This window comes from Protopterus annectens, chromosome 1.part2, assembly GCF_019279795.1.
Source record: "Protopterus annectens isolate FY-2018-M chromosome 1.part2, PAN1.0, whole genome shotgun sequence".
NCBI classification, from domain to species: Eukaryota; Metazoa; Chordata; order Ceratodontiformes; family Protopteridae; genus Protopterus; species Protopterus annectens.
In genome coordinates, this window is record NC_056727.1 from 910612753 (window position 1) to 910633062 (window position 20310).

Below are 20310 nucleotides of genomic sequence, written 5' to 3' on the forward strand. Positions count from 1 at the left end.
GTCCCAGTGTTTTCATTTTCTTTGTAATATACCATTTGCTCCAGTCACAGACACTTGGAATTTGCACAACCTACTGTTTTTTTCCCCCCATATTTTCCGTGTTGGCTGCTGATCCCCACATTTTGATGCTGCTGTTGCATTTTTAGACCACCACTGCTCAAGGGCTGGATTTATCTTACCCACTCACTACACTATATTAAAGACCATGATGAGATCAGATCGCTTACACATACATCAAATGATATTCATCAGGAAGCACATTCATCCACTTCAGATGTAGATGGGTTTGGATTACTTCTACACTATTAGAAGTTTTTGTAGCACTTGCCCAGGTTTCTAACACACTTCAATTGAATTAATTCACCTTAAAACTCTGAAGATGTATTCACAAATGGATATGATGCCATGCAGACTTCACATATATTTGGATCGTGGAGGTAGTTGTTCAGAAATCATGAATATTATGTAAATGATAAGCCATTCATGTAACAGCATTGCAACTTTTGAAAGTTTAATTGACTTTTATGAGACTAATATTGTGGAATTTAATGATCAAGTGTCTAAATGTTTGGTAGCTATTTGATTGATACATAAACTTAAAAATTTTGCACATTGTTTCACAGACTACAACCTACAACTTGATAAGGAAATAGAGCAAAAGAAGATTAAAAAAATACAAGCAGGATAATTATAAAAATAATGTCATAATTTTTAAGTAGAAACAGAAATGCAGTGTTTATTTTGCTACCAAAAGACTACAAAATAGGCATCTAACAGACCTAAACTCAAATAGAGGACTATTCTCTGTTCCTCAGATGCTGACATATCATCAAATACAGAAATGGAGATGGATTCCATTGACCTGGTAGAAAATGTCTCAATCTTGTTGTTACCCCTTTTGACACAAGCACAGGTAAGGAGGTCGTAAAAGCTGCAGAGATTCAAGCAATATATTACAAATTTCAGTTCATGCTCCAGAATGAGAATATTTAGATTTAAATGATAAAAGTAAAATCATCAGCAGTTCTTCCTTTTTAGTAGAATTGCATTTTCACTTGTTAAATAGATTTGCATTTTCAATTGTTAAAGGACTGAGTTTTATTCTAAGTTTAATGCATCAAGATTTCAAACTTTCCAGGACATTAGACAATTTTGCAATTTATTAAATTTAAAGTATTGATTTTAGTACATGTGGCCATGGTTATACTAACTCTGAACATGCTTTGAGGTCCCTTTAAATAAAAGAAATCGGGCTTTCTGCCCCTTAACCACCCTGAACTGAAGGCTTTTGTAATGGTGGCTATATATATAAATCACCTATTGACTCCAATTCTATTTTTAGGAATTTTGTCCATAATCTTACTCCATCAGAAAGATCAGCATTAAGTGAGTTGAAATTAAATCAAGATATTATTATTACAACTGCAGATAAAATGTATTTATTTACTTACTTATTTATTTATTTATTTTACATTTGTTTACTGGGGGACCGACTGAGCCTGTAACCCTTTTCCTGCAGAGGCCTGTGGAGAAAAGCTCCAAAGTAAAATATAAGAAGCACACATTCTATTACAAAATTAATTACACATTGGTTACATAGTAAATCTTATTACATAGTTAAAATATAAATCTCAGTAGAATAACAGAATACAAGGTAAAGCAGTACGTGTATAGATTGGCACAGTGCAATGAAGACAAAAAGATGCATTAGATACTAATAAACATTTCTGTAATGGACAATGAGTGCAAGTTATAGTGCCAGAAAGATTGAAAAGGATAAGACTTTGGGGTGGGGGGGGGTTAAGAAAATGAGGAGGGGTGGGAGACTGAGTAGGGGAGAAAACTATTTATACAAGAGTGAGATTATTGAAAGATGGTAAAGAGATGAGGAGTAAGAACAAATGAAGGGGAGAAGGGTGTTAGCATAGGGGTGTGAGGGTAGTAGTTAGAAGAAATAAGGTGATGATATGGTAAAGAGATGGAGTTTAACATAGAGTGAAAGGGAAAAGGACGTTTACACTAGGGTGTGAGAGTTAAGGGAGGAGGGAAAAGAGGGAAAAGAGAATATGGTGGATCAGCCTAGGGCTGTGCACGAGCAGAGCAAGTTGTTAGTTCATTGTGTCCTGAGAAGTTGTTTAAAATTGGATGGGATGGTGGTATTTTGGATATTTTGAGGGAGGATATTCCAGTCCCTGGATATATGATTAGAATAGAGAGAATCACCAAAAGTGTTATTGGATTTTGTGACTTTTAATAGGAATTTATCGGAAGACCTTAAGGCTCTATTACTGGAATAGAGTTCTACTAGATTTTGAAGAGCTGGGTACTTGTCTGGTTGGTATATTATGGAATGGGCAGTCATGAGTTAATTGAGGGATAGGAGGTTGGGTAGTTCTAGCCAGTTTAGTTGATGAAGAGCTGCACTGTGATGGGATCTGTGTAGTGAGTTTGTAGCAAATCTGTCAGCTTTGTTAGAGCAGACGTCAAGTTTATCTAGGTCAGTTTTCTTAAGGTTAGTAAAGATGGGTGAGACATGCAGTAGGGTAGATGATAGGTGGGTTCTATCTATAGCTTGCCTGGTGGAGCTAGTGAGGTATGATTTGACTATGTAGAGATAAGCTTTATATGGGCCTTTTTTATGACTAGTGCTAGATGTTTATCAAATCTCAAGCTATTGTCAATAGTGACTGCAAGCAGTTTAGTGTGGGAGATAGGTTCAATTTTGATGTTGTTTGCAAAGTGGATGGGGAAGGAGGCTGTAGAGTTAGGTAATTTGCTATTGGAGAAGAGCATTAACTTAGCTTTACTGGGGTTGAGAATGAGCTGATAATCAGAGAGCCAGGTTTCTATTGCTGAGAAGGATGTTTGGGTAATATTTTGGAGCTGTGGAAGGGAGGGCGGAGCACAGATGAGTGCGGAATCATCTGCATATTGAATGATAGTGGCTAGCTTGATGACAAAGTGGAGTTTGTTGGTGAAGGCGGTAAATAGGATATGCCCTAGGACTGAACCTTGTGGGATGCCTACTGTGACAGGCAACAGGGTGAATAGGTCACCTTGCCATCTGACTGCTTGTTGTCAGTCGGATAGGTAATTGTGAAACTAGGTAAGGGTGGTTTGGTTGAGGTTTAACGAGACTAGTTCATTGAGGAATCTATGGTAGGAAACTGTATCAAATGCCTTTAACATATCTAAGAAGATGGAGGATACTAGTTGTCCATTATTTATAAGTTGGTGAAGCTTATAAGGGCAGTTATGGTACTGTGCCAGGGTCTGAAGCCATGTTGGGAGTTGCTTAGAAGGTAATTCATGAGTTGAGTATGTATATATTTTACTAGAATTTTTGAGAGTGGGGATAGTATGGCTATTGGACAGTAGTTTTAGAGGTCTGTCGAGTTGCCTCCTTTGTGGAGGGGATGAGTGATGTATGAGATTTTCCAGACCTTGGGAATATATTGTTCTAAGATGGCCTAGTTGATCAGAAGAGAGATGGGGTAAGCAATAGTGCTGGCTGCTAGTTTAAGGTATTCAACTGGGAGTTGGTCTGATGCTGATGGCTAGACAACTTATTATTTTACCACAAACTTTTATTGGACCTTGTTCATTTCTTAAAACAACAAAAATATGATTTTTATTGAAATCTGTTACAAAATGGATCATTTCTTTAGAATAAAAAAAATGGAACTCACTGTGGGCAACCCTAAACAGTAATATTTTTCTTATTTCCCAAAATACACACAGAGTTTTTCCCCCTACCTGGTCATCCCATTGTATGCAGTAACGGGTATCTTACTGAATCATGGCCTGAGTACCTTCCCTGAAAAATGTTTAAACCCTGTTTTGGGACTAATTAAAGCATGGATTAGGAGGACTTCACACTTCTCTGTTTAATAAAACATCTACACAACAAACCTCATATCAGCCTCTGTACAGTTGATGTTAATACCCTGTATATCAGCATCCCACATCATGCTAGTATTTCTTCTATTTGTTATTATCTTGAGAATATTAGTATATCATCCTGAAATCAACAAATTTATATTGCATTTTCTGGTAATTGTATTAAAAGTCAAGTTAATTTACTTTAAAGTGGACTGTTTTTACCACATCTGTGATACGGCTAGGGTGCATTATTTGCACCCATTTATGCAAGCATTTTCATGTGGTACTTTAAAGAGAAATGTATGTGTGTCACCAACAATTTCTCATCCATGATCACTGGATGGAATAGATATCCTGATGACTATTGGCTAAGCTGGTCTGGTTCAGTGTAGCACCTCTAGGGTTTTAGTAAATCATCTGAATCACAATGAATTTAAAATTTTTTGTCTCATTTAATCTTCTTACTATTTATTTTTGGATGTTACTTTGATGAAACTGACTGGTGGGTCTGTATGCACTTGAATTAATCAAAAGCCCTTTTCCAAAAATTCTTTGCTTGCTGCATCTAGCTGCCACCCAATGCATATTTGCAAAATATTCCTGATTCACAATTTCCTTGAATAAACATGGTATGCAATGACAGTAAAGTGTTGGCAAATGAAGCCACATTTATGGGACCAGAAGATGAAGCAAATCTCCTGGCTGACAAATTCAGCTCCAACTTTACCCTCCTGTCACCCAGCTGCCATCCAGGAAAGACCATCTAACATCATTCCTCCAGCTATAAGTAGGGAGGAAGGTCTTATATGCACTCTCTAAGGTCAAGAATACAGCTTTGATGGACTCTAATAATAACATCCCAGGATGCCTCCTAAACAGCATGAAATATGACCTATCAGGGCCACTGATGTCACTATTCAACTATAGCCTCTGTGCAGTCTTCTTGCCGCATGAATGGCAGACTGTAAGAGTCATCCCTCTGCACAAGGGCAGACCACCAACAGATCCCAAGAACTACAGACCCATTATTCTTACTAGTCTCATATGCAAAGCCATGGAAAGAATTATCATGGAAATTAATAATGGCATAGGAAATCTTTATACACTGGACCCAAGTCAGTTTAGTTTCGTCAAAAGGAGGTCATGCCTCTTCTGAACCTGCTGGCCTTCTTTGAGTAGGTCACTAAGACAATGGATGAGGCAAAATGGTCCATACTGCCTACCTTGACCTAGCTAAGACACCTGATACAATACCCTACTTGGCCATTGTAAAGAGACTCATAGAATTAGGCATAAACCCTTATCTAACTCACTGGATAGCCAGCTGATTCACAGACAGGATTCAAGAAGTTAGGATTGGAGAGACCACCTCCACAAAGAGGCCAGTCAGCAGTGCAGGCCCCCATTGCTCTGTGCTAAGTCCAGTCTTCTTTGGAATCTATTTTTCAGAAATCAAGACCATTTTCAAGGGTCTCTGGCTTACCAGGTTTGCAGATGATTGCAAGCTAGGGGCAATCAGACTTCCCCTCCCCCAAGATACTAACATCTTTCAAGAAGGTTTAACACAGACAAATGACTGGTGCCAAAGCCGCAGCTTAAAATTCAGTGCTAAAAATGTATAATAGTACTTTTTCATAAGTTGGCCACCCAGAGAAACTACCTTAGTGATGAAATACCCCTAATAGTAGGTACAGTAGTCAAGGACTTGGAACTCGTGTAGACAGCAACTTGGCTTTCAACTAATATGTGTCTAAAGCTTTAAGAAAATCATTCTGTGTTAGTCAACATATAAGTAAGGTTGTGGCATCCAAGTCCAGGGAAGTCTTCATGCCACTGTACTCAACCATCATCAGAGTGATCATTGAGTATAGCACCTCCCTTCTGTACATACCTGACCAGACAAGTGCAACAAATGGAGTAACCACAGAGGTTCCTCACAAAAAGAGCATAAACACAATGCCTTATGCAGACTGCATCAAATCCTTGTCTCTATGCTCTTGTTTCCTAGAGACTGATTAGAGGCGATTTAGGCCTGCCATACAAGGTATCCTTGGATCCCACTCTGCATATCCACAAAACGAACACCAGAACTACTAGATCTAAGGATTTAAACTTTGTTTACAACTTAAATAGGACATGTTGGAGGGACAAGTACATATCTCATGGAATCCTCATTCTCTGAAATACACTTTCCATCCATGTGAAGCAGAGCCCTTTCCTAACCCCATTTAAGTACAACCTGGATCAGTAGATAGGAGATTAGAAATTCAACCTCTGGTTTGATACCTATGTCTCTGATGAACAGAGACAGCCATTAAATCACACCTCCTAAAAATAACATCTAAATCACAATAACTCTTTGGATACATTTGGGTTGCATGGCTGGGCCTATAAAGATCCAGTGGTAGTCTACACCTATAAACCTATGAACTTATGATTATGTAATCTAAAAAGGCACTAGCTTCTAGATTCACGAAAATGGCATATAGTGGCTCATGTTTACCTATGAAGAGTATAAACACCAATGCCAGAATTTATGGATATTACAGACTCAGTTCAGACCATTTCAAGATTTGATACAAGTACTTTCAAAATTAAACAGGTTGTTTAGAAACACTGGCATCTCATACAATGTAACTGATGTTTTTCTAACATCCTATCTGAGGGATGTTATTTTGGTTTCAGGAAAGGCAAGACTTTTGGTTAACATTTTTCTTTTTATAAACATCAGACTCAAAGCACTGGATATCATTAAAAATGTCATCTCCGGACCTGAGGACAGTACCCCTTGTCAGTTTATTTGTTACGCAAAAGATTTTACTTGTGTTAATTCTACACAGAATCTGACACATACACACACTCAGGTCACTTCACAACAAGTACATGTATGACTCTGTCACTGTCCATGTGGGTGTGAATGACCTAAGATGCACTTCCCTGGACAACATGAAAAGAGACATGGAAGTGCTCTCGGATTATGTGGCCCAGGCATGTATGACCCCAGCCCTGAGCAGCATCCTACCATTGCCCAGAATTATACCGCAGTACAAGCAGAAAATGATTGACTTCAACAATTGGCTAAGTTTCTGGTGTCATTCTAAGGGGATCCAGTATCTGTCTGCTTGGGATGACATGATTGACAGACCTTGATGCTTTGCCAGAGATGGCCTGCATCTGTCACCCCTGGGTTTCCTGATACTGGCTAAGACTCTTGCCACCCCTATAGTGCCTTTTTTAGGCAATGTGCCAAAGACCAAATTACCACCGTAACAGCTTTAAATAAATGCAATCTGAGAGTCATGCTGCTTAAGGATAGAAGTCTAAATCTCAAGATGCACTTGTTCGAAGTACTCCTCAAAATGGAAAACATCGACATCTGTGCTGTAACAGAGACCTGGTTTAAAGCAGCAGAAAGCACGCCTATGCTACCAGGCTATAACTCATTCCACACCTTTTGGCTCCAGAACATGGACCGAAACGCCAAAGGTGGTGATGTCTCCATATTCATAAAGGATATGCACACCTCCAGACTAGTAGCCCAGCATAACACATCTGAGATACTACAGGTACAACTAACATTGAGTAAGACGGCGATTCAGGTCATAGCCTGCTATAGGTCCCCAACCATGTCACAAGACTCTCACTCCATGTTCCTAAGCACCCTGGAAACTATTAGGGTACAACGCAACAATCTCATACTAGGTGACTTCAACTACCCCACCATCAACTGAGAAAACTACTCATGCACCAATACACTGGCCCAACGTTTCCTGGAATTCATCAATTCCAGTGCCCTGGACCAGCTCATTCTTACCCCCACTAGAGGAAGCAACATCCTTGACCTGCTTACTACTAACATGGGCAACCAGTGCTCTACACCAATAGTCAATTCCTCCCTGGTTAGATCCGACCACAAACTAATCACCATGGGAATCCACAACTCACCCACACTCCCTGCAAAGATAACCACCATGAAAAACTTCTCCAAAGCTGACTTTGGGCTCCTAAAAACAGAGATGGATAACTTCATGGCACCCATGTCAATGGAAAATAGATGCATAACTGCTGAATCATACACCAATGCATTGTACAAACACATACATAAATGCATGGAACTAGCCATACCCAACAGAACCAAGACTCTCTCCTCCAGAAAAAGGAAGCCATCTGGTGGTCCCCTGCCATTAATAAACTCTACAACAGAAGTAAGAAACTGTTGCAGAAAAAGGTGAAGTCTCAAGACTGGAAAAACTCCCTTATTAGCCTCAACAAATAGTTGAGATCCCTCATCAAAACCTGTGAAACCAGCTATGAAGGCAGAACTGTGGCAGATGCTAAAAACAACCACAAAGCCTTCTATAGTTACATCAAGAATCTCCATGCCAATACCCAGGTTTGCTCTGAATTACTGCACAATGGTACCTCCTATACTGAGCCAACATATATTGCCAACATACTGGCCGACAAATTCAGTGCCAACTTTACCCCTCCCCCCCTCCAAAGGACCAATCACGATACCGGAGGAATGCCAGGCACCCGGCATTACTGCAGCACAGGTTAAAGCTACATTGTCCAAGGTCAAGAATACATCTTCCATGGAATCTGGCAATATCCCTGAATGTGTTCCACATGAACTACAAAGTGAACTTGCACTACATCTATGTGCCCTGTTCAATCACAGCCTCATCTCAAGCTTTGTCCCTACTGAATGCTGCACTGCTACAGTCATCCTTCTCTATAAAAGGGAAGCAACTACAGACCCTGGGAATTATCCCCCCATTAGCCTGATGAGTCTGATATGTAAGGCTATGGAGCACATCATCATGGATCTAATTAACAAGGATATAGGGAATCTCCAAACTTCCCTACTCAGGAATTATTGCTAAACTCACTAAACTAGGCATCAACCCCTATGTCACTAGGTGGGTTGCAAATTGGCTCACAGATAGAACCCACAGTGTGAAAGTAGCAGACTCCAAGTCAGACTGCCGACCAGTCACGAGTGGTGTCCCACAGGGATTGGTCCTGGGTCCTGTCCTGTTTGGCATCTACTTCTCAGAAGTCCAAGCCAACATGGAGGGACTCTGTCAGACCAAGTTCACAGACAACTGCAAGCTGGGAGCCATTATTAACTCCCCAAGTGATATAGACATCCTACAGAAAGGCCTCACTAAGACCAATGACTGGTGTCGAAACCATGGCCTTAAGCTTAATGCCAAAAAATCCATCATCAACCCCTTTGGGAAAAACTCAGTTCCCACTAATTACCACATCGATGGGAGCCCACTGAACACTGAAGGTGTTATAAGAGATCTGGGGACAGAGGCTGACAGCAACCTCTCCTTCAACCACCACATTGCCACTGTGGTCAGAAAATCCTTCTATGTGGTACATATCATTACTAAGGGTTTGCATCCAAGAAGAAAGAGGTCGTCATCTCTCTCTACTCTTCCCTCATTAGGCCAGTCATCGAGTATGATGCCCCATTTGGCAAGTACCTCCCTAGCCACATGCAGCAGCTGGAAAGGCCACAAAAGTACCTCACGAAGAGTATCCTAGGCCTTAAACACATGTCCTACATGGTTAGACTCAAAAAAACTCCAGCTATTCTCTGTCTCATATTGTCTACTAAGAGGCGATATCTGCTTGATTTACAAAGCCATGTTTGACCCAGGTCTGTTAGAAATGCTACATCTAAAGAAATCCCAAACCCTCCGCATCACACACTCCAGAGACCTCAACCTCATTACCACAATCAACAGAACATGCTGGAGGGACAGGTTCATAATCCAGAGACTGCCCTTGCTCTGGAATAGACTTCCCATACATGTCAAGCAGAGCACCTCACTGGCCTCTTCAACAGAAATCTTGATGAGTGGATGGGAAATAGAAAGTTCACCCCGGGGATCACGCCAGTGGCTCTACTTGATAGAGGCACTGGGAACTAATGTCGGGCAGCACAATGTCAGGGCACTTCTATGGTCTAAGCTTGTAAAGGCTCCAGGGCCATTAGCCTAGTACACACATATGAACATAACTACAACAATAGATATCTCATTAGTTGTAGTACAGTTGCTGTGATATACATGGCAGTCTGTATATGCAGGACCTTTTACCTGTATTAAACATCTTGTGCTTTTAAGCAAAGATACCTTTATATATGAGTGACTTTAGATGTAGTACGGAGAGTACTGCATTATACAAACGTTTATTAAAACATCCAGGGCCCAGTAAATTTTTATTGCTATCGGCCATACTGTCTTTCCAAAGAGAAGAAAGCAATTTCTGCATCAGTCAATTAATAGGGAACTATTGTAGCCTGCTAATCTTGGGGCATTACACCTGAAGGATTCAATAGATTTCATAGCTATTCTAAGACCAGCAAACCTTTTGAGCACTCGCGCCTTGCCAGTATCTTTCTTCATGCTGCATTTCCTTCCTCCAGAAGTACAAAACCAGTCAGTCCCAAAGGAAGTTGGTGGCTAAACACACAACCATTTAAGTTACATTTAAAGGAATGCAATGATATGCACAGCTTAACATACAGGGAAAATTATTCCAGCAGTTTGGGACACTGCGTTATAAACCTATCTGACCACCATATTGTATTTATCTGTTGGTGAAGAATTGGGCTTGTGGAGGCACAGGAGGCTTAGGAAATCCAGGTCTCTAATGCAGTAGTAAGTGAAAAAGAGATCTCTTTGCAAGAGTCCATAAGTCACCAAATCAAGGGACAGAACCTTTGGCCTCTCTTGGTAGCTCAGGAACTTTAGGTAAATTATCTTTGTTGCTGGAACCTTGGGGTCTTTCTAATTGCTTGACATGTTTAGTGTGATGCATCCTGAAGAGAGGCTTGTGCTCAATAATTGGTCTGATCAATGATGGGTATAAGGGAGTGATTACTCTTTAGACCTTGAAGATATTCATTTGGCAGTTAGCTGGGCTAAATAAAATGATTTCCTAACAACTGCTAATGCATGATTGTCAAAAGAGATGGAGTTATTAGCCCAAGGACCTAGATCCCTGACCACATTTTCATTTTGTATTGGTATGTTGTCTATCCAACATGATGAGGAAAAAGGTTTACTATCAAAAGTGATGTTACTACACTTGTCATAATTTAGTCTGAGCCCATTTTTAGTACACCTTGAATTTACAAGGGAGAGTTCATTCTCTTGTTAGTCAGAGGCTTTGGATCTCTGCCTGGAGATCTGAGAAGTTAATTCCAAGCAGGAGAGGTCCCAGCACTGAGCCCAGAGGGACACAGCTGATCATTTTCATATTTTCTGATGAGGATCAACACGTGGTAGAACTGTTAGAGCTCAGTGTTTTGCTGACATATAGAAACTGACCAAATATTGCCATAGCATACATCCAAAATAGGAGAATATTGATTTTCCCCCATTGCAGGTCCCATGTTAAATCCCATTTTAAGTTACATGTATGCAAAGAAATATGAGATGCTGAATTTAAGCCCCGCTGGATTCATGCTAAAGCTTGTACAATACTTTTAATGAGTTGGAATTCAGTATGATTCTTTCAAGTTCCTATTAGTGATCCATGGTTCACTGAAAATTACTGCAATAATTAAATGAATATATGTGTATATATATATATATATATATATATATATATATATATATATATATATGTATATATATATATATATATATATATATATATATATATATATATGTATATATATATATATATATATATATATATATATATATATATATACACACACAGACACACACACACACACACACACACACACACACACACACACACACACACACACACGCACACGCACACGCACGCACACACACACACACCATATTTCCCCGAAAATAAGACAGGGTTTTATACTTTTTCCCCCGCTGAAATGCACATTACAGCTTATTATCAGGGGATGCCTTATTTACCCCCCTGCACAACAATTTACATTTATTAATTTATTCATGTACAAAAACCGACATATATTCATGCACACAAATTGACATTTATTTGGTACTTTTCCATTATTGGGCAACAGTTCTAGGTAACGCATTAACAGTTGTGTGAGAATTCTACATAAACAGTGCAACAAACATTTCAACTTCAGAATATCTACACCTTGGCTTTCACAGTGCAATATTTCATGTTTAACAGAAAATGCAGAAAAATCTCAATGCATGCGTATTGAAGGAGGGGAATAAAACAGGTGAATAACTGACACCCAAACCGTAAGAGACGAATGATGGAAAGTCATAAAAAAGAAGTCTGGGAACTAGTGGCCTTACTCTGTAATTACCCCTTGATAATGAAACGTTACCTTAATACAATAAAGTCAAATAACTGACAAGAGCTTGCTAGCAGCTGAAAGCAGAAGCAATCCATTCTGTTGCCCCATTAACGGAAAAGTTATTCAAATGCAGTCATCTTCTTCTGGAACATTGTCATAAGTCTCCAACCCCTGAATTCTGGCCTGAATTTCTTGTGACTTCATTTCCTGTAGAACCACTGGTCCCAGTCTGTCATGCCTAGAAATAGAGCTCTCCTTAAATGAGCACTGCTTGTCCATGTAGCCTGCTCGTAGTGCATTGGCAACGCAGCTGTCAGTGACTTTATCCCATGAATTCTTCATCCAAGTCACGACCTCTTGCAGGCTAGGCTTCACAAAGTTTCCATGCTGATTTCTCTCCATTCTATTTTCAATGTAGTCATTGAGTTCCATGTACAAATGGTCCTTGAATGGCTTGTTTATTGCAATAGCAAGAGTCTGGAGATAGGCAGTCATTCCTGCGAGAATCATTATTTGATCTATTCTTCTCTGTGCAAGGAAGTTCTTCATGCCTTTAGCATGGTGAGTGCTTGCTGAATCCTAGACTAGCAGACCTCTTTCGCCACCTCGCAAAACAAGTGGCAGCATTACATTGACCCACTTCCTTATAACTGCTTGTGTGCACTAAGCTTTTTTGGTTTCAAGAATGTAAATTCCTGATACACATTCAATCGTAACTTTCTTGCCCTTACTAATGATTAGAGATGAGGTTTACTTTTCATCTAGATGAATTGCCAAACTACAAGTAACACGTGCACTTTTTGTAACCAGTAGATGGAATGTAGATTGATGAAGCACCCCTCTGATCAATTGTTGTTTGAGATACTTGGCCCATCAACACTGTAGTTTCATCCATAGCAATCATGTTGAAGAGTTGGTATTTAGAAAAGTCAATGCCATCAACAAAGAACTTGAATGCAAGTGCACATGTAATAACTTCAGTATCTTCCAGCTTGAGCAGTGTTGTCGATCTTCTTAGAGACAGTTCATATCGCTGAAGGAAGCCATCCAGCCAATGTTGTGATGCTTTGAATTCTTCTGGGGATATTTCTAACTGTGGTGCCATTGCAAGGGCAAATGCTTGAATATCAGCCCTGTGCACAAACAAAGCTTTTGCTCTCCTGTTAGCAATCCATTCACAGATGATGTCTTCCAGCTCAGGAAATAATGGTTGCTGACCTGATCCACACTTGCACTTCTTAGCATTTCCCTCGTCGGCCTGTTGACTGAGGTTATCATATACTGCTCACCATTTTCAGACCATTCGGAGATCCAACTTCTTCTCTTTGCAGAAAGCCATCAGATTCTTTCCCTGGGAGTCCTCCATGATTCATTTCTTGTACTCGATGGAATAGCTCTTTCTTTTTGCACTCATCTTGTCTGGGGGGGGGATTAATTGAAGACTTATGAGACAGGAGTGGCAACGCAAAATGGCAATGGTTAAGAAGACACAACCACACCCATTTGTTATTATGTGCGCATGTTCTACGTGCGTTATCTGTACTTTGACCAATCAAAGTACACTTGCCAGTGTTTATGGGCCAAGGATCTGAACCGTCAAGTGTAAATGATGATTAGGGTTACAGTAAGAATGGTGGAGGACTCCCCGGGAAAGAATCTTATGACTTTCTGCAAAGAGAAGTTGGGTGTCCAAATAGTCTGAAAATGGTGAACAGCCAACGATAACCTCAGTCAACAGGTGTCAATAATATTATTATTTTATAATTCAATAAGTCCGTTGTGTGTTGTTGACGATCTTATCTGGGGCTTATTTTTGGGGATAGGGCTTATATCATGACCACCATGGAAAACCATGCTAGGCCTTACTCTCCGGTTAGATCTTATTTATGGAGAAATATGGTATGTACCCTGGGAAAAGAGCTCACCTGCCTGGGTAGAAGTAGAAGCCATGAGGGGGTCCCTCTCAATGGAAGGGCTTTAAGGGAAGAGAAGCAGAAAATGCAGGGCTGGGGGAGCTGCCATTTGAGTGAGGGGGTCCGGACCACAACCCCCTCTTAGATGGAAGTCCAGAAGGGGAAGAGAGGGGGAAAGTGGCTGGGCAGGGAGTGCTCCAGCCTGTGTGAGAAGGTCCGGATCATGCCCCGCCTCTGGTATGGAAGTCCTCAAGGGAGCAGCTGGCAGACAGCTGAAGGGTCCAGAGAGCTCCTACCTGGTTGGCTGAGGTCAGGCGGAGACCCCCATGATGGAAGTCCTCAAGAGAGTACTGGGTGAAGTGATGGAAGTCTTTAAGGGAGCAAGTGGTGGGCATCTGTGGGGCTTGGAGAGCTCCTGCTCAGCAGGGTGAAGGCATCCAACCTCAACCAGTACCCGACGGCATCCCCAAAAAATCACAAAATCCCCGGAGGTGCACTGGATGGGAGAGCAGAGGCACACAGAAGTCTTAATGAGGGTGGACCTGCCCCTCGGTGGCTGAGGGGAGTTCCATGAGGCTGTCCATGATCCGAGGGAAGTCCCCCTGAGAGGGCCCGAAAGCACAGGGTCACTGCATGATTTGGCATCCTTCAGGGGATATGCTGGAGACAGAGGCCATGGAGCTCTGGACTGGAAAGCAGGTGTACATGGAAGTCCCGATGAGAGCGGGCCTGCTGCTCGGTAGATGAGAGTTCCACAAGGCCAGCTGGGATCGGATCGAAGCTCCCTGGAGAGGCTCCGAGGGCACATGTGACACAGCACGGTTTGGCAGCCTGCAGGGGACAAGGAGGTGGCAGGGTCCACCGAGACGAGTCGGAGACAGTGGCGAGAGAAAGAGGTCTCTCAGCAGGGTTGAGGGGGAGGCCTGTATGGGGGTCAGCCCTGATGGAAGTCCTCAAGGGAGTTCCTGGTGGAGAGCTGCAGGGTCCAGAGAGCTCCTGACTGGGTGAGCGGTGTCAGGCAGAGACCCCCATGATGGAGGTCCTCAAGGGAGCTCAGGGTGGAGTGTTGTAGGGCCCAGAGAATTCCTCACTGGTTAAGCAGGGAGACATGTAAGCCCCGATGGAAGCGTAACTGCCTCTCAATGGCTGAGGGGAGTTTGGTGAGGCTGGCCGCGATTGGAGGAAGCTCCTCTGAGAGGGCCTGAGGGCACAGGGACACTGCATGGATTGGCAGCCTTCAGGGGATATGCAGGAGATGGAGACAATGGAGCTCTGGACTGAAAAGGAGGGGGACATGGAAGTCCTGATGAGAGTGGGCCTGCCCCTCGGCGACTGAGGGGAGTTCTGCAAGGGCAGCTGGGATCGGACCGAAGTTCCCTGGAGAGGCACCAAGGGCACGCCTGACACGGCACAGTTTGCAGCCTACAGGGGACATGGAGGCAGCGGGGTCTCCTGAGGTGAGTCTGGGGCAGTGGCCAGGGGGGTCAGCTGGCAGCGCAGGCATGCCAAGGGCTGCCCCGGGAGCCAGGTCTGCGATCCCATCCTCCCAGACCCCAGGGGTGTGGAGATACAGCCGCCATGGTGTCTCACACCCAGGTCTGGCTGGGGGAGTCAGCTGACACTGCAGGCATGCCAATGGCTGCCCCCAGAAGCCAGGTCTGTGATTCCATCCTCCCAGCCCCAAGGGTGTGGAGATATGGCCACCATGGTGTCTTGCATCTGGGTCTGGCCAGGGGAGTTGGCCAACAGTGCAGGTATGCTGAGGGCCACCCCCGGGAGCGAGGTCTGTGATCCTGTCCTCCCAGCCCTAATGGGTGTGGAGATATGGCCATCATGGCATCTTGCACCCGGGACCATCTGCAGGTGCTGGGTCATCCTCTGGTCCTTCACCTGGCACTGCGGGGATTCCACCCTATGAACAGCACCACTCAAGATGCAAGGGGGCATGTGCCAGAAAGCTCGAAGTGAAGCACTTTCGTCATGGCCTGGTGCCTTCGAGGGGACAGGTAGAGGCATGAGGTGAAATGGGCCAAGATGCCAGGACCCAGGGCATCATATATGCACATATCCTGTGTGAGTTTGAAACCCTAGGGGAAGGGCAAAAGGGTGAACTGGTGTCACAGAAGTCTGGATGAGGGTCTGGTGGAGGCCTCACAGCCCAGCAGAGTTCCATGAGACTGGGAAGGATCAGTGGGAAGCTCCCCTGAGAGGCTCCAAGGGCACGGTTGACACATTACAATTTGGCAGCCTCCATGAGTCATGTAACCCGGGAAAAGAGCTCTCTCACCTCGGTAGAAGTGGAAGCCATGAGGGGGTCCCTCTTAATGGAAGTCCTTAAGGGAGAGAGACAGGCATAAAATGGCCAAGCTGGGAGAGCTGCCACCTGGGTGAGGGGGTCCGGACCATGGTCCCCTCCGGGATGGAAGTCCAGAAGGAGGAGAGAGGTAGAACGTGGCTGAGCAGGGAGCACTCCCACCTGGGTGAGAGGGTCAAGATTGTGCCCACCCAGTGGGATGGAAATACTTAAGGGAGTATCTGGTGGAAGGCTGCATGGCCAGGAGTGCTCCTGCCTGTGTGAGCAAGATTGGGCGGAGCCCCGCTTGACAGAAGACTTCAAGGGAATGGCTGGCAGAGATCTGTGAGGTCTGGAGTGTTCCTGCCTGAGTGAGCAGGGTCAGGTGGAGCCCCCCCCACAATGGAAGTCCTCAAGGGAGCATCTGGCAGATGGTTGTGGTCTTGGAGAGCTCCTGCCAGGCAGGGAGAAGGCATCTGACTCCGCCTGGTACTCGACAGCATCACCGAAATGTAGCAAAGTCCCCAGAATGTCCCTGGACTGGAAAGGAGGGAGGGCTGGGAAGTCCCGATGAGAGCGTACTTGCCCCTCAGTGGCCAAGGGGAGTTTCACAAGGGCAGCTGGGATCAGAGGGAGGTCCTCCTGAGAGGTTCTGAGGGCATGGGAACATGGCACGGTTTGGCAGCCTCCAGGAGATATGTAACCCAAGAAAAGAGCCCTCCCACCCAGCTAGAAGTGGAAGCCTGGAGAGGGAGTCCATCCCAGTGGAAGTCTGGAAGGGGGAGAAAGGCAGAAAGTGGCTGACCAGGGAGCGCTTTTGCCTGGGTGAGAGGGTCCGTATCATGCACCCCTCCATGGGATGGAAGTCCTTAAGGGAGCATCTGGTGGAAGGCTGCAGGGCCAGTAGTGCTTCTGCCTGTGTGAGCGGGTTGAGGCAGAGCCCCCCCATGATGGAAGTCCTCAAGGGAATGGCTGGCAGAGGGCTGCTGCATCCAGAGTGCTCCTGCCTGGTGAGCAGAGTTAGGCAGAGCACCCCATGATGGAAGTCCTCAAGGGAGCATCTGCCAGATGGCTGCAGGCCTGGAGAGTTCCTGCCAGGCAGGGGGAAGGCGTCCGACCTCATCCAGTACCCAATGGTGTCCCCAAAATGTCAAAAAGTCCCCAGAGTGGCCCTGGACCAGAAAGGAGGAGGGCTCAGAAGTCCCAATGAGAGCATACCTACCCCTCAGCAGCCAAGGGGAGTTCCATGACAGTAGCTGGGATTGGAGGGAGGTCCCCCTGAGAGGCTCCAAGGGAATGGAAACACGACATGGTTTTGCAGCCTGCAGGGGACATGGAGGGGTCAGGGTCCCTGAGGTGAGCTTTGGGCCATGACCTGGTAAAGAGGTCTCTGCAGGGTTGAAGAGGAGGGCCACTGGTGCAGGTTCTGATGGAAGTCCTTAAGGGAGCTTCATGCAGAGGGCTGTGGGGCCTAGAGAGCTCCTCGCCGGGCAGAGGCATCCAGCCTCATCCAGTTCTCAAAGGCGTTCTTGAAAAATCGCAAAGTCTCCAGAATAGCTCTGGATCAGAAAAGAGGGGGACTCAGAGGTCCTCATGAGAGCAGATCTGCCCCTCCGCAGCTGAGGGGAGTTCTGTGGGGGTGGTCATACCCTGCAGGTTCACTCCCCTGATCACTCAACGGGCAGACATAATCTGGCATGATTTGGCAGCTTCAGGAATTAAGGGATGACAGGCTGTCCCATCAGAGTGCAAGTCCAGGTCCCAGCCCTGGGGACAATGTCCTGCCAGGTGCCTGCATGGGGTTGAGGTGCCCTCACGGTCCTCTTCCTCATGGCCAGAAGTCCGTATAAGAGTGGATCTGTCCCTCAGCAGCTGAGGGGAGTACCACGGGGCTGGTTGCACCCTGCAGGTTTGCTCCCCTGATTATCCGGTGGGTAGACATGATCCAGCATGATTTGGCAGCCTCCAGGATTTAAGGGATGATGGGGTGCCCTGTCAGCGTGCTAATCCAAGTACAGGTCCAGCCCTGGTGGAACATCCTACCAGGTGTCTGTGCAGGGTCATGGTGCCCTCTTGTGCCTCTTCCTTCTGGCTGAAAGTCCGTATGAGAGCAGATCTGCCCCTCCATGGCCAAGGGAAGTTCTGTGGAGCTGGTCACACCCTGCAAGTTCACTCCCCTGATCATCTGGTGGGCAAGCATGATCTGGCATGATTTGGCAGCCTACAGGAATTAAGGGATGATGGGGCGTCCCATCAGAGTCCATGTCCTAGCCCTGGGTGATGTTCCACCAGGTGTCCACATGGGATTGAGGTGCTTTTACCCACCATCCATCCATCGGTCAGGCCGAACGACTTCCACTAGAGGAGGGCCCTGTGCCATAGCTCTGTGGGTCACGGCTTGCAGGTTGAGCTTCTCTGCCCCAGGAGTGAGGTGTGGGTGGGGGTGTGGAGCATTCCATGCCCCTCAGGGCAGAAGTTGAGACAAGACCAATGAGCCAGGCCTGTAGTGAAGAAGTCCTGTGACACGGCCACCATCCCCAACATTCGTGTGCGGCCAAAGCGTGGGTGGGCTCTCTCCCACTTTTCTCTGGCTCTGAGCACTGACACATACTCTGCTGGCCCAAGGCCCTCCAGGGTCACGGTTGCCGGTCCATGACCAGCACCCGGGGTGCCCCCTCCTCAGGGACAGTGACCCTTTTTGTTGATGGAGGTGTGTGCTCTGGCCCCTCTTCTCCACCTGCTCGCCAAGGTGCTTCTATCTGGTTGATCCTCCCAGTAGCATATGCTTATCACAAAGATTAAGCCATGCAAGTCTTAGTGCACACGGATGCTATAGTGAAACTGCAAATGGCTCATTAAATCAGTTATGGTTCCTTTGATCACTCCACTGTTACTTGGATAACTGCGGTAATACTAGAGCTAATACATGCTGACGAGAGCTGACTTCCGGGGATGCATGTATTTATCAGACCAAAACCAATCCAGGTCTCGGCCCGGCAGCTTTGGTGACTCTAGATAAACTCGGGATGACCATGTGCCTCTTGGTGGCGACGAGGTATTCAAATGTCTGCCCTATCAACTTTCGATGGTACTATCTGTGCCTACCATGGTGATCATGGGTAATGAGGAATCAGGGTTCGATTCTAGAGAGGGAGCCTGAGAAATGGCTACCACATCCAAGGAAGGCAGCAGGCGTGCAAATTACCCACTCCTGACTTGGGGAAATAGTGATGAAAAATAACAATACATGACTCTTTCGAGGCCCTATAATTGGAATGAGTACACTTTAAATCCTTTAATGAGGATCTATTGGAGGGCAAGTCTTGTGCCAGCAGCTGTGGTAATTCCAGCTCCAATAGTGTATATTAAAGTTGCTGCAGTTAAAAAGCTCATAGTTGGATCTTGGGATTGGGCTGGTGGTCTGCCACAAGGTGAGCTACCACCTTTCCCAGCCCATGCCTCTCAGTGCTCCCTCTATGCTCTTAACTGAGTGTCCCAGGGGTCCGAAGCATTTACTTTGAAAAAAATTAGAGTGTTCAAAGCAGGCCAGTCACCTAAATACTTCAGCTAGGAATAATGGAATAAGACTCCGGTTCTGTTTTGTTGGTTTTCGGAACTGGGGCCATGATTAAGAGGGACAGACGGGAGCATTCATATTGTGCTGCTAGAGGTGAAAGTCTTGGACCGGCGCAAGATGAACAAAAGCAAAAGCATTTGCCAAGAATGTTTTCATTAATCAAGAACGAAAGTCGGAGGCTCAAAGATGATCAGATACTGTCATAGTTCTGACCATAAATGATGCCGACTAGCGATCCGGCAGCGTTATTCCTATAATCCGCAGGGGAGCTTCTGGGAAACCAAAGTCTTTGGGTTCCAGGGGGAGTATGGTTGCAAAGTTTAAATTTAAAGAAATTGATGGAAGGGCACCACCAGGAGTG